Raw genomic sequence first — 13,192 nt, forward strand, 5'->3', positions numbered from 1 at the left:
ATCTATGTGGAGTGTTACAGAGGACGAATCAAAAGTACTAAACTAATGCCTTTAACAATAATAAAGTGGAAAATCATCTAAGAAATATATAATATAACAATATATAATAAGATTTGAAAACTAACTCTGCAAGTCAAACTGTTGGTTAATACGGTTTCGATTGTTAAAAGCATGTGGAATATGAAACATTTCAAATGAAATAATAAGTTTGAGTACAAGATATCCTTGTACCTTTGCTTGTATTCCCCCCCCCCCTTGAAAACATTGAAAAACACGGAAAAAGGTGTAGGGGTATGAAATCACCGGTCGAGAAATGTGTCGGCTAGGCTGCTAAGTGTCAGTTTGGGGCTTGAAAATACACGAGGTTCCTATGTAATATGAAGAGATACATAATTGTATCTAATTAGACTTTGAACTACTAATTAGATAAGAATATATACACTAGGGTGCGAAAACACTTCATTACAAGTGTTTGGAGTAATCCAGGTGGCATCTACGGGGGTATAGGGCCTAGATATGGAGTTTGCTCTCCAAGAGTAAACTCCTAAGGGAGATTACGGCCCTAAGACCATATCCCCATGATTTTATGGCCGTAAACTCATGGGTGGTGGGCTCTTGGTTGCTAAATGGTCTTACAACAATTAAGGGATGATGCTAGGTTTAGTTCTAAGGCATTGGAAGGGGTTTAACCATCAAAGGGACCATTATAAGGAGTTTACAGCTGTAAACTAGGAGTTTACGGTCGTGAACTCTCACATACTCATTCTTTTTGTGTTTTGGTGGTCCTAGGTTAAGCATAAGTGTTTGTAGTCCAAAGTACAAGCCATGGAAGGAAGTTAGGGCACCATTTGACCACCTTATAGGAGTTTACGGCCCAGGAACCATTCCTTAGGGGGTTTACGGCCGTAATCTCCTAAAGAGATGGTTTCTTTCATGTTTAAGTCCCTTAACACAATGGTGGATGGTTCTAGACATTATTCCAAGGCTTAGGAGGTGTTTAAGGGGCATCTTAACACCTTAAAAGGTGTTTGCGGCCTAAGAAAGGGTGTTTACGGTCCAAGCATGTTCTTGGGCCGTAAAATCATGTTTACCCCTCAAATGTTAAGGTTTTGGTGTTCTGAGTCCAATCTTGTAAGCCCTTAAGTCATATCTAAGCTCCAAAAGTGATTTGGGAGGGTTTTGGGGCTCCAAAACCCTATTTATGTGTGCTTATGGTTTGGGGCTGTTCCTAGGCCGTAAACACATGTTCTTGGTCCTATTTCATGATTTTTCCACGAATTTGAAAGCTAAACATGATACACTATGAGCTAGGATGGATTACATACCTATTTGGAGCTTGAAATGGGTGATTTTGGATCAAAGGTTGAGTTTGTAGAAAGAGAGTAGTGAGAGAGAGGAAAAAGGATTCAAATGATGTTCTTTCAACTTTATATATGGTTTAAGTTTGAGGCCCGGTGGAATTCTACCCGATACTGACGTTAAACGAGACTTTTGGTCGTACCCGATTTAGTTGTTCTAACCCGACGTGGTAAAAAAATAAAAAATTTCTAAATAATAATTTGGGATGTTTTCATGTGTTTCTAATGGGTTTGGATACTCACAAGGTCATAATAGAAGTCTTAAATTAAATGACCTAATCCAAAATGTTAACGGGAAAATTGAAAGACAAACGGGTTTTACTGACGGGAATGGGTTACGGCGACGGAATAATTTACGGGTTGTCACATTATCCCCCCGTTAGAGGGAATTTCGTCCCGAATTTTAGAATTAAAGCATAATCATGGGTTTGGAAAGAGATGTGGATATTTCCATTTTATCGAGTCTTCACGCTCCCAAGTGAACTCGGGTCCCCGCTTGGCATTCCAGCGAACCTTCACTATCGGGATACAACTTTGTTTCGTACTTTTAATCTCTCGATCTATGATTTCGATTGGTTCTTCTATGAAGTTCAGACTTTCATTGAGTTCGGTCTCATCAAAGGGATTACTAGGGTTTCATCGGATAGGCACTTCTTAAGAATAGAGACGTGGAAGACAGGGTGAATGTTGCTAAGTTCTAAAGGTAGTCGGAGTTTGTAGTCTACGGGATCGATCCTAACGAGGATCTTGAAAGGTCCTATGTATCTCGGGTTATGTTTTTTGCGCTTTCCAAAGCATATCATGCCTTTCCAGGGCGAGACCTTCAACAGGACACAATCTCCTACCTAGAATTCTAATGGTTTCCGTTGTTTATCAGCGTAACTCTTCTGTCTGTCTCGTGACGCTTTCAATCGTTCTCGTATTTGGATGATCTTCTCAGAGGTTTCACGGATGATTTCAGTACCGGAGAGGGCACTGTCAGGGATTCGTCTCTGGGCTAGCTGCGTGTCCCCTACCTTGGCCCAGCACAGAAGGGATCTGCACTTACGACCGTAGAGGGCTTCAAACCGGGCAACCTTGATGCTGGTGTGGTAGCTGTTGTTATACGATGACTTGGTCAAGAGTAAATAGATGTCCCACGACTTTCCGAAATCGATGACACATGCTCTCAGCATGTCTTCCAGGGTCTGAATGGTTCTCTCACTCTGTCCGTCTGTCTGAGGATGATAAGTTGTACTCATATCCAGCTTGGTTCCAAGAGCTTTCTGAAGGGACTTCCAGAACCTTGAGGTAAACCTGCTATCTCGGTCAGAGATAATGGACACAGGCACACCATGCAGTCAGACTATCTCTTGGATGTAGGTTCATGTAAGTCTTTCCATCTTGAATGATTCTTTGATCGGAATGAAGTGATCGGATTTTGTCAAACAATCAACAATTATCCAAATGGTATCATACCCACTCGGAGATTTGGGTAACTTGGTGATGAAATCCATGGTAATCATCTCCCATTTACAGTCGGGTATCCTGAGCTGCTGGAGCAGACCCGAGGGCTTCTGATACTCGACTTTTACCTTGGCGAAAGTCAGACACTTGCCCATGAAGGTAGCGATCTCGGCTTTCATGTTTGGCCACCAGTATTGTTTCCTGAGATTCAGGTACACCTTATCCGAACCCGGGTGAATAGAGTATCTGGTCTTGTGAGCTTCGTTCGACACATTTTCTAGTTTTAGGGCTTCTAATTGGGCTTCTCAGATCTGAGTGGACAAGTGGGAATGGATGGTCATCGTCCGTGTTTTCACCTTGCGGCTTGAACTCTCCTTTTGGCTCGGGGAATCTGCTACCACGTTGGCCTTGCCGGGGAGGTAGCGGATTTCACACTCATAAACACTGAGCATCTCTACCCATCGTCGCTGCCTCATGTTTAAGTCTTTCTGTGTCAGAGTAGTTAAGGGTTTGGCGGTTCTGGAAAAATTTTGGGTGAACCTGTGATAGTAGCCAGCGAGACCCAAGAATTGACGGATTTCTGTGGGTGTCTTCGGTGCTGACCAATTTTCTATTGCCTTGATTTTGGACGGGTCCACGTGTATACCTTCCTCGCTTACCACGTGACCAAGGAAAGTGGTTAGACCGAAGGGCATCACTACAAACTCGTAGTGACCATATCGAGTCCTGAATGATGTCTTGGAAACATCATTCTCATGAACTCGAAGCTGATGGTACCCTGATTTGAAGTCTATCTTCAAGAAGTAACTGGCTTCCTGATGTTGATCGAAAAGGTCATCTATTCGAGGAAGAGGATATCATTTTTTGGACTGTCAACTTGTTCAACTCGTGGTAGTCTATACACATTCGAAAGGAACAAACAATACCGGGGCTCCTCAAGGTGAGGAACTCGGTTTGATGAACCCTTTGCGGAGTAGCTCATTAAGCTGACTGGATAACTCCCGCATTTCTGCTGGCGCTAAGCGATAGGAAGATTTGCTCCAGGAATTAGGTCGACGCGAAACTCGACTTAACGTTCGGGAGAAATTCCTGGAAGCTCTTCGAAAAAAAAGACATCAGGAAAATTGCAGACTTCGGGGATGCTCTCGAGGTCTTTAACTTCCTGTTTCTCGTTGTTCACATAAGCTAGGAATTCATGGTACTCCTTTCGGGGAAGCTTTCGAGCTTTGATGCACGAAATGATGCGAAGATTGGAACTAAGTTTATCATCGTAGATTATGAGAGTCTGACCAGAGGGGAGATTAAGATGGATGGCTTTTTCGTAACAAAGGATATCTGCATGATTGGGACTCAACCAATCCATGCCAATGATAACATCAAAGCTCTCTATGGAAACTGGCATTAGGTCGATGGGAAAGGAATGATCGTTCAGGGTAAGGGTATAGCCTATGAATTCATCGTTGGCGTATTCTTTCTCATCGTTAGCCCTCTAGACAATAAATTTTTCGGTTACTAGACGAGGACTATGTTTAAGAAGACGCTTGAATGAATGACTAATAAAACTTCTTTAGCACCAGATTCCAAAAGGATGTGAGCATAAAAATTGTCAAGAAGAAACGTACCCGCGGCGACGGTGGGATCGATAGCTGCTTCCTCCTGCTTCATAGCTAGAACTATCCCGGCGTTGTTGGTGGTTGCTGCTTTGGGGTAGTTTCGCTTGAAATTCCCTACTTCTCCACAACCATAGCAGACCTGATCGGTACTCGATCCGGAAGCTTGATTGGTTGGCTGAGTTGGTGTTTTGCAATTTCGCGTAAGGTGACCTTTCTTGCCACAGTTGTAGTAAGAAAATCGTCCAAGGCCTTAAGGAAAGGGATCCATGGGTTGCTTAGGGCATAAGCATCCAAATTAGGGTTTCCTTATTAGATAACCCTAATTGCCTAAATATATATAGATCCCTTAAGGACCAAAAACGTGGTGAAGACTCCTCTAGGGTTTGTAGATGTTTTTGGGCAGCCTCCATCCTCTCTCCTCTTCATCCTCTTGCTTATGGTGTTTGTGAACCATTAGAGGAGTGACAATTGTGACTCTAAGCTTTCTAAAGTCAATACAAGGAGATTTGGGATTGTTATTGCTACATAACAATCAAGGTAACATCTTAAACTCATTCTCATGTTAATATGATTACTTGAATGCTTGAATTAGGGTTTATAGTCTTGGATAACTTGAATATACAATAGAGAAACCTAGATCTAGGGATGAGCATCGGAACTGAGTACCCGCTTTTGGAACCGGAGCCGCCTCGGATCTGCCGGTTCTAGAACGGGAACTGCCTTAAGCGGTTTTGGTTACGGTTACTAAAATTATGGAACCGCCTTAAGCGGTTCCGGTTCCAATTTTCATTTTTTCGGAACCGCTACCCGCTGGTATATATATATATATATATATATATATATATATATATTAGTATTTCATATAAATATGTGTGTGTTACTTCGGTTTAGAATATATTGGTCCGATTCTGTCCTTCTTTGGTCCGAACTGATTCAATTTGGATCGAACTAAGTTGCGGTTTTATCGACGAAAGTTAACAAAATTAATTAAACCGGGTTACCCGCTCCCGGAATCGGAACCGCCGGTTCCGAGACTGGTTCCAAAAATTTAAGAACCGCCTAGAGCGGTTCCGGTTCCGGTTCCGGTTCTCACTCAATGAGGCGGGTACCCGCCTATGCTCATCCCTACCTAGATCCAAGCATTAGGGTTTGTATGAGCACATAGGATGTCTTATGACTAAAACCCATCAACCCATGGGTTTTTGATCCATGGTTCATGTGGCCCAACTCTTAGTCCAACATAGATCAAGAGCCCAATCCATATGTTTCACTAAATACCATAATTAGTCCCCATAGATTTAATTACTCTCTTTTGATCACTAAATTAATTGCAAACTAATTCTTGCTCAATACTAAGTAAATTATATGATTTCATATTAATATATTAGAAATTAGAATATATTAATAAATCATAAATAACCTCTTCTCAAAAGTCCATCGTAACAAATTGTCCTGATGATATGTAACCCAAATGGACCATGCTACTCCCAGCTCAAGTACATACCAATTATAGTTATGCGCTTAGACACTTAATCCAATAGTGTCCTACTTGGATAAATCTAATAACTATTATTGCAAGTACGACTCCAAAATCCCTACTAGCAATCGTAGCTCTTAAAAGCCGCTTTCAAACTCTGACCTTGTCAATGACGCCTCGATTAGATAAGGGATCATATATTCCTCCATTCTACAAGATATCATATGGAATGAGACATGGATTAAAATCATTCTCTCTGTCCATCTGTTATTTCCTAATTTCCGATTTATGACGACCGACTAATTCAACAAATCAAATCAGTCCAAGATCGGCCGAGCGCTTAGGGTTTCCATCACTAAATCATCGAGGGCCCACAGATATTGCTTTTATCCTTATAAGGGTAAAACGAATGGATATACTTTAACTCATATAATTGCTCTATTTACTCATCAAATCACACATAATGATGTGTTTTATAACACCAAGTTACTGGTGCGTTTTCACATCATCAATGTGCAACCGACTTGTAAAGTGAAACTCATATCTCTTAGTTCCAAGAATATAAGATATTATCGTCTCATGATCACTCGTGATAAAATCCATGAAGTGATTCAAATGAGCGTGGGTTTAATCCAATACCCGAATCTTATTCTAGGAGTACTCATGAACATTGCAAGCAAACTTGTGCTATGTCTAATCACCTTTGGACAACCTACAGACCCATTCATCACAGTCTTGCCTTAATACCTACTTCCATAGTATGATTGACGATGGACGGTTTGAATAACCTAGTTATTCGGGAAGTCAAAATATGCAAACTAAAACATAAGAATAATCCTAATCCTATATGACCCAAAAACTTTTGAGTGTAAATAAAACACGTTCTATTTAATCACCATATTGATTACACATTATTCATTGTATAATGTTTCATTTAATCAACTTAATACTTGAATTAAAACGATAGTTATCCCATGCTCCAAGAATGCACACTATGTTTGTCCAAGGTCCTTTTTTTGTGAAATTGATCAATTAAACACAACTTCAATGAAACTCATTTCATAATTCCAAATCCTTACCGCAAATGTAAGAATACAAAATTCTTGCCATTTACTATGATCTGCTAGATTCTAAACTTATATGCAATGATCTTGTTGTAATGACTATGCACAAAAGTCACAAAGACTTGGCAACAAACATTACAAAGTATCCAATGGAGAGCTATTCCATGGAACCGAAGTCTCAAATTCAAATTACATTCCTTTGAACATCCCTATTGGTAGGTTACCAGCATACCTATTGGTAGGCGCTTGAGTTGTAGGAGCAGCGACAGGAGTAGTAGCAGCGTGGACTGCCACAGTTTTGTGCTTCTTAGAGGGTCCTTGTGAACTCTGACCCTTTCGCTTTTTCCATAAAACCTTTTTACTCTCATTACGCTCATTTTGGTGCTCCTGATCATCTTCATGGGTTTGGGGATAGGCATTACTTCCTGGTCCACTGGACCTGTCGGGGTTCAAGAGCGCTATTATAGTCGCCACTGCGACAGTAACAACTGCCTGAAATAGGACAGGGTCAAATTGAGAAGGATACGGTGGCAGAGAGTTGTTGTTCCTTGAGTTGGGTCCTTTCTTTGGAGGCATGATGATCTAGAATGATTAGGAAAGAGAGGATGGTAAGTCCTCTGAATTGAATATTGAGATAGGAAACAAAAGATATCTCATTATGACAGGTAAAGTGTGCTACTAAGCGATAATATATAGGAAAGCTACCAAAACAAGGGAATTATCGCTAAAGAAAGAATAAGTAGCAATACTTGGAACGAATTTCTACAACGTAATCGGCTTTGACTAAATACTCCTATAGTATTTTATGGTTTGTTGCGACGACGACTCATTGTTTGGATATTTGGTAAGTTTTAGGCATGCTGCATACCACAGTCACTCCCAAGCACATGTTGGTCGTGTCTCGAATGAATATAGTTGATCAGACTATATTGACCCTAGACACGACTACATAACTGCCCAGGTTTAACCGCAGCGTACAACACCCAATTACTTATGTTTTGTTCTACTCGAGGTTATGGATTTTGGCGGTTAGGTATACTTGTATACTTTTGAAAAATACTTATATTTTAAAGTATACTTTTAGTTCAGAGCACTTCGGCCCCTTAGTGTTTATAGTCTTATACCATGTAAGGTTTGGCATACTAGTTCACTATAAACAAGGGCTCTGATACCAATCTCTCACACCCCGAAACCGATGGCGGAAACGTTCCGGGGCAGAGGACGTCGTGTAAAGTATCAAAACCAAGGTACATAGTAAGCATAGAAAACACAAAACATTACATTACATAGAATCATTACATTTGTTTGAAAGTAGAAAAGCAAAGTATTACATGTTTTATAGATATATTAGTCTAAACAAAAGAAAAGACGTGGCTTCCATATGCTTTGTCTTCTGCAAAAGAACGCGGGATACCTGTCTAAGGAGAACCTGAGAATACAAGCAGTTTGAAAATCAGCATAAAGCTGGTGAGTTCATAAGCGGTTTTGTTTTCTGAAAATGAACAAGTTTCCTTTAGTTTTCTGAAAAAGTTGTTATCCAAGGAAATCCCATATTTTCTTATATGTAAAGTTTGTTTATCCATTTGTTACACAGTTGGTTAAGAACAGTTTGTTATCTGGTTACTACACGATCTAGTTAAAAACGAGTTCTGTTATCCCAGGAAAAACCCTTATTTTCCTTAAAAGTTTGTGGTTGGTTATCGGTTCTGAATGTAATGTACAAGTATCTACCACACTTAAGTGTTTGTGTGAAGTTTCCTGAAAGCCTGGTTATCCTTGAATTGTATGTTAGTTTTAACACGTATATAAAACTATTGTGTGGAAAGTAAACTAATTCTTAAGGTTATTAGCTTACTAAATTCATTATTACCAACAAGTAAATCTCTGTTATCTAAATTGCGAGTTCCATAACCATACGATAGACTAGATATGGAAATAAGAAGTCTAATATTATTTTATGACTTTTGTCACCCTTGAACCTTTTGGTTCGACTGTAGCTAGCAGCCAGGTGCGGGGTAGTCAGCCCCATATAGATCTATACACTCAAGTCACACTCTCCCTCCACGAGATTCTGGTTACAGGGGCGGTCCTCCACTCGCCTATCTCTGTGGAGTGTTACAGAGGACGTGTCTCCAATTATTAAGATTAACGAATTTACAAGTAATAATGCGGAAAATCCTGTTTTAGATTCTAATTACAAAGGGTGGTCCTTCACTCGCGTATCTATGTGGAGTGTTACAGAGGACGAATCAAAAGTACTAAACTAATGCCTTTAACAATAATAAAGTGGAAAATCATCTAAGAAATATATAATATAACAATATATAATAAGATTTGAAAACTAACTCTGCAAGTCAAACTGTTGGTTAATACGGTTTTGATTGTTAAAAGCATGTGGAATATGAAACATTTCAAATGAAATAATAAGTTTGAGTACAAGATATCCTTGTACTTTTGCTTGTATCCCCCCCCCCCCTGAAAACATTGAAAAACACGGAAAAAGGTGTAGGGGTATGAACTCACCGGAAGAGAAATGTGTCGGCTAGGCTGCTAAGTGTCAGTTCGGGGCTTGAAAATACACGAGGTTCTTATGTAATATGAAGAGATACATAATTGTATCTAATTAGACTTTGAACTACTAATTAGATAAGAATATATACACTAGGGCGCGAAAACACTTCATTACAAGTGTTTGGAGTAATCCGCACTACTAGAAAAAAGGCCTTTTACGACACTCATTACGCGTCGTAAAACGCTTAGACGACGCGCAAATGCGCGTCAAGGAAGGCCCTGTCATAACGAGAGACGACGCGCTTTTGCGCTTCATCTATAGACAACGTGCGTTTATGACACACAATGCGTATTATTAAAACCGCTATCAAGAAAGGCCATGTCATAAATGAAGATGACACACATTTTTGCGTATCGTAATTTTTATTTTTATTTTTTTAAAAAAAAAAATATTTATAGATTTACTAATTTTGAAATTAAATTTGCACAAAAGTTAATGTCATACAAAATACAAAATAAAATACAATAAATAAGAAAGATAATTCATTGCACTAAAATGTCAAATACAAATAATCATCACTAACTATATAACCTAATATTACATTGCTATTAAGGGACATTATCATAACTCACTGAAGGTCCTGGAACAATGTTCTCATCATCAACTCTTACACCAACCTTGCTTTAGTAGATGACTTTCACACAATCAATATTGAAATAGATGCTACCCGGACCACCACAGATGCTGCCCGAACTTACCGAGCTCAAACTTCCACTGTTTGCTTCATCTCATCTAACCTCTTTCTCCTTCAAGAACACAAAATAAAATGAAACCATGAAAATATCACATGAAGTTTAATATCCTCATAAAATGAGATTTGGATTGAGGGATTTGAAAGTACCTGTATTCTTCGAGGAAACAACTATCATCAAGATCATCTTCTAAATCTTACTACTAGAAAATGGAAACGACTTCAATTGATGTTGTAGCTGAAATACCAAGAAAATGGTTTTTTTGTAGTATCAAATTAAACGAAGCCAACAGATAAAAAGGGAAAAAAGACTTTAAAGTTTTAAGCCTTTATTACCATGGCGACATCACCAACTGTCAACTCAATGTCGTATTTACCAGAGAGATAAAATAATTTTTCAACAAGGCCAAGAAAATCCTGCAACAAGGAAAGTATCATATAGTGTCAAAACTATTTTTAAAAAATACAAAAAAGTACAAACTACTTTTTTACATTTCTATCAATTTAACTAGTGAAGGGTCTAAATTGATAAAGTGGTGATAGTACAAGTGTTTTTCTTTTTTTCTTACTAATTATTTTAACAAGAAACATGAAAATGGAAATGGTGAAAGATAATGACCAGTGTTACCTTAAAATGTACGCGAGAGATCCCCACAACAAAAATATGTTCAACTCCAGATTCGTGTCTCAACTTCAACAATTCTTGGTGAGGGTTGAACGCCTTTTGAAGTGGAGTTGTCAACTAAAAACACAACCACAACTTTTGAAGATGGTTTGCTGACAACGCCATGTCATTCTTTCTAGATAAATCAAGCCTAATAAAAAATCGATATTTTTTTTATGACTCCTGTGACATAAATTGGCACCTTTATTCGTCCTCCGGTTGCATATATTTTTTTATGTTCTGGATCTGAAAGCACAATCAACAAGGTACAAAATATAACCAAAGACTATAGGTGGTTTGTTAATAACTTAATATAATAAGGCAAATAAGTAATTATGGATATGTATTTTTACACAATATAAAATACCTCGAAAGCAAAAATATACTTCCCAACATCAACACCTGCTGGAAAAGCATCAAGGGTGTGGACCTCTTCTTTAGGGTCAAATCTGAGTTCTTGAAAATGGACAAGTGAAGATGATAAAATAATTAAAAACTATGCATAAAACAATATATAACTGCAGCAGTAATGTAAGAAAAGATTTTTCATGGTGTATCTGGTTAAATATTGAAGTGTCCTGTAATCCAGAGGTAAAAACTTGCATGAGTTTTACTGATAAAGGAGGTGTGGTAGATGTAGATGCCAGTACAATGGTCACCCTGGTCTGTAAGCAAAAGCTATAGGATAAGTGACAAGATAAAACCTAAATTCTAAATAGAAAGCATTTATAAAATTTTATATTAGTGATTGAAATGTAGGAAAAAGAATATGGGGTCTGTAAATTAGCAATATTGAAAGATGAAATGTAGTGAAATTGGTCTACTGAATGACAGGCATGCTTTGGATTGGATCTCTCATATATGCTCTCGCCCATACTCCCACACAATCATAGGAATGCTCTGGATTAGACTCATCCATCCCAAATAACATAAAACCTGATATTTTTGGCTTCAGGTAGTCATCTAGCAAGATGTTACTTGCTTTCATATCTCTATGGATAATCTTCAGCCTTGAAAACCTATGGAGATATAGGAGTCACTGAGCCATTAAATGCTATCAAGATTACAAATCGTGTATTCCGATCAAGTAATCCTTTCTTCCTTGAATTTGTTCAAAATTAAATGAGAAAGATAGCCAGACAAGATGAAGTAAATCTTGATTAGATCTTACCAAATAGAAAGGAGTTCAAACTTTTATTAGGCGTGTATGTACTCATATACAATCAAATCGTTTTGGTAAACTATAGATATAAACAGCAGCAAAATTGAAGCATTCCCAGAACTAATCAAAGGAATCAACTCACTGTGAACCTCAGGACAACAATCTAAATTAAGCTGAAAACAGGGGAGTTTATTAGAGCGAGAGAGATGAGAGATGAGAGAGAAAGAGAGAAATAGAGGGGAAGAGTAGTTTCAACCTACCCGATGATACTGCCCATAAACTTTACCCTCACTGTAATTGTTTCCGGTCATCACGCCGATGTCAAGATCTTTGTAGTTCAAGAACACACCACTTGGATTCTTTGATACGAATTTTGTCATGAAATCTTGTGTAACCCTTGTTTGATTCAAGTAGTTTCTTTCAAGTGTGGGATCAGGGTCGCTCCACCCGATGGAATATTGGATTTTGAAAATATTGTCGGCATGGTGAGGCATTGGACGTAGTCGGACTTCCATTTTTTGAAGTTGATGTTGTCGGAGTGGCGGCTGAGGAGAATCTCCGGCACGGTTGTGTTGTCGAAGTTGGCCCAGTAAAGTAAGGAGTCAATCTAACTTCCTTCCACAAAATTCTATTAGGGTTGATGGGGTTCGATGGCCCAGCTGTCGATTTCATCAAATGCACTCCGAACTCTTAGAGATGATGGGGTTCGATGCTGGTGGTGGCGGTTAGGGCTTCCAAAGGGATGGGATAGAGAGTGCAGAGGTAGAGGAAGACGGGCTGCTTCAAAAGGATTGACAGCCTCACAATTCTATTAGGGTTCATTGGTAGAGGATTGTAGAAGGAGATACATGGCGCGATGTTTAATTTTTTGGGATTTCATTTCCCGGCTATTAAAAAAACGGAGAACGCGAGCCTTCCTAAAAAAATATAAAACGACACCTTTAGAAGACACGCTCTTTTCTTTAGGTGCCCTCTGTGTTTTTAATTTTTTTTTTCTTGAAACACTAATTTAAGGGCACACAGAAAATACGTGTCCTCTATCCTTCAGTTTTTGGAAACCTAACATTATTTTTAGGGACACCCACAAATGCATATCGTAAATCTGCGAGTGTCATTGTTTGTGCGTCATTAAAGGGTATTTTTCT

The sequence above is a fragment of the Lactuca serriola genome, chromosome 6, assembly GCF_051521515.1.
Source record: "Lactuca serriola cultivar US96UC23 chromosome 6, Lser_US96UC23_V15, whole genome shotgun sequence".
Classification (NCBI taxonomy): domain Eukaryota; kingdom Viridiplantae; phylum Streptophyta; class Magnoliopsida; order Asterales; family Asteraceae; genus Lactuca; species Lactuca serriola.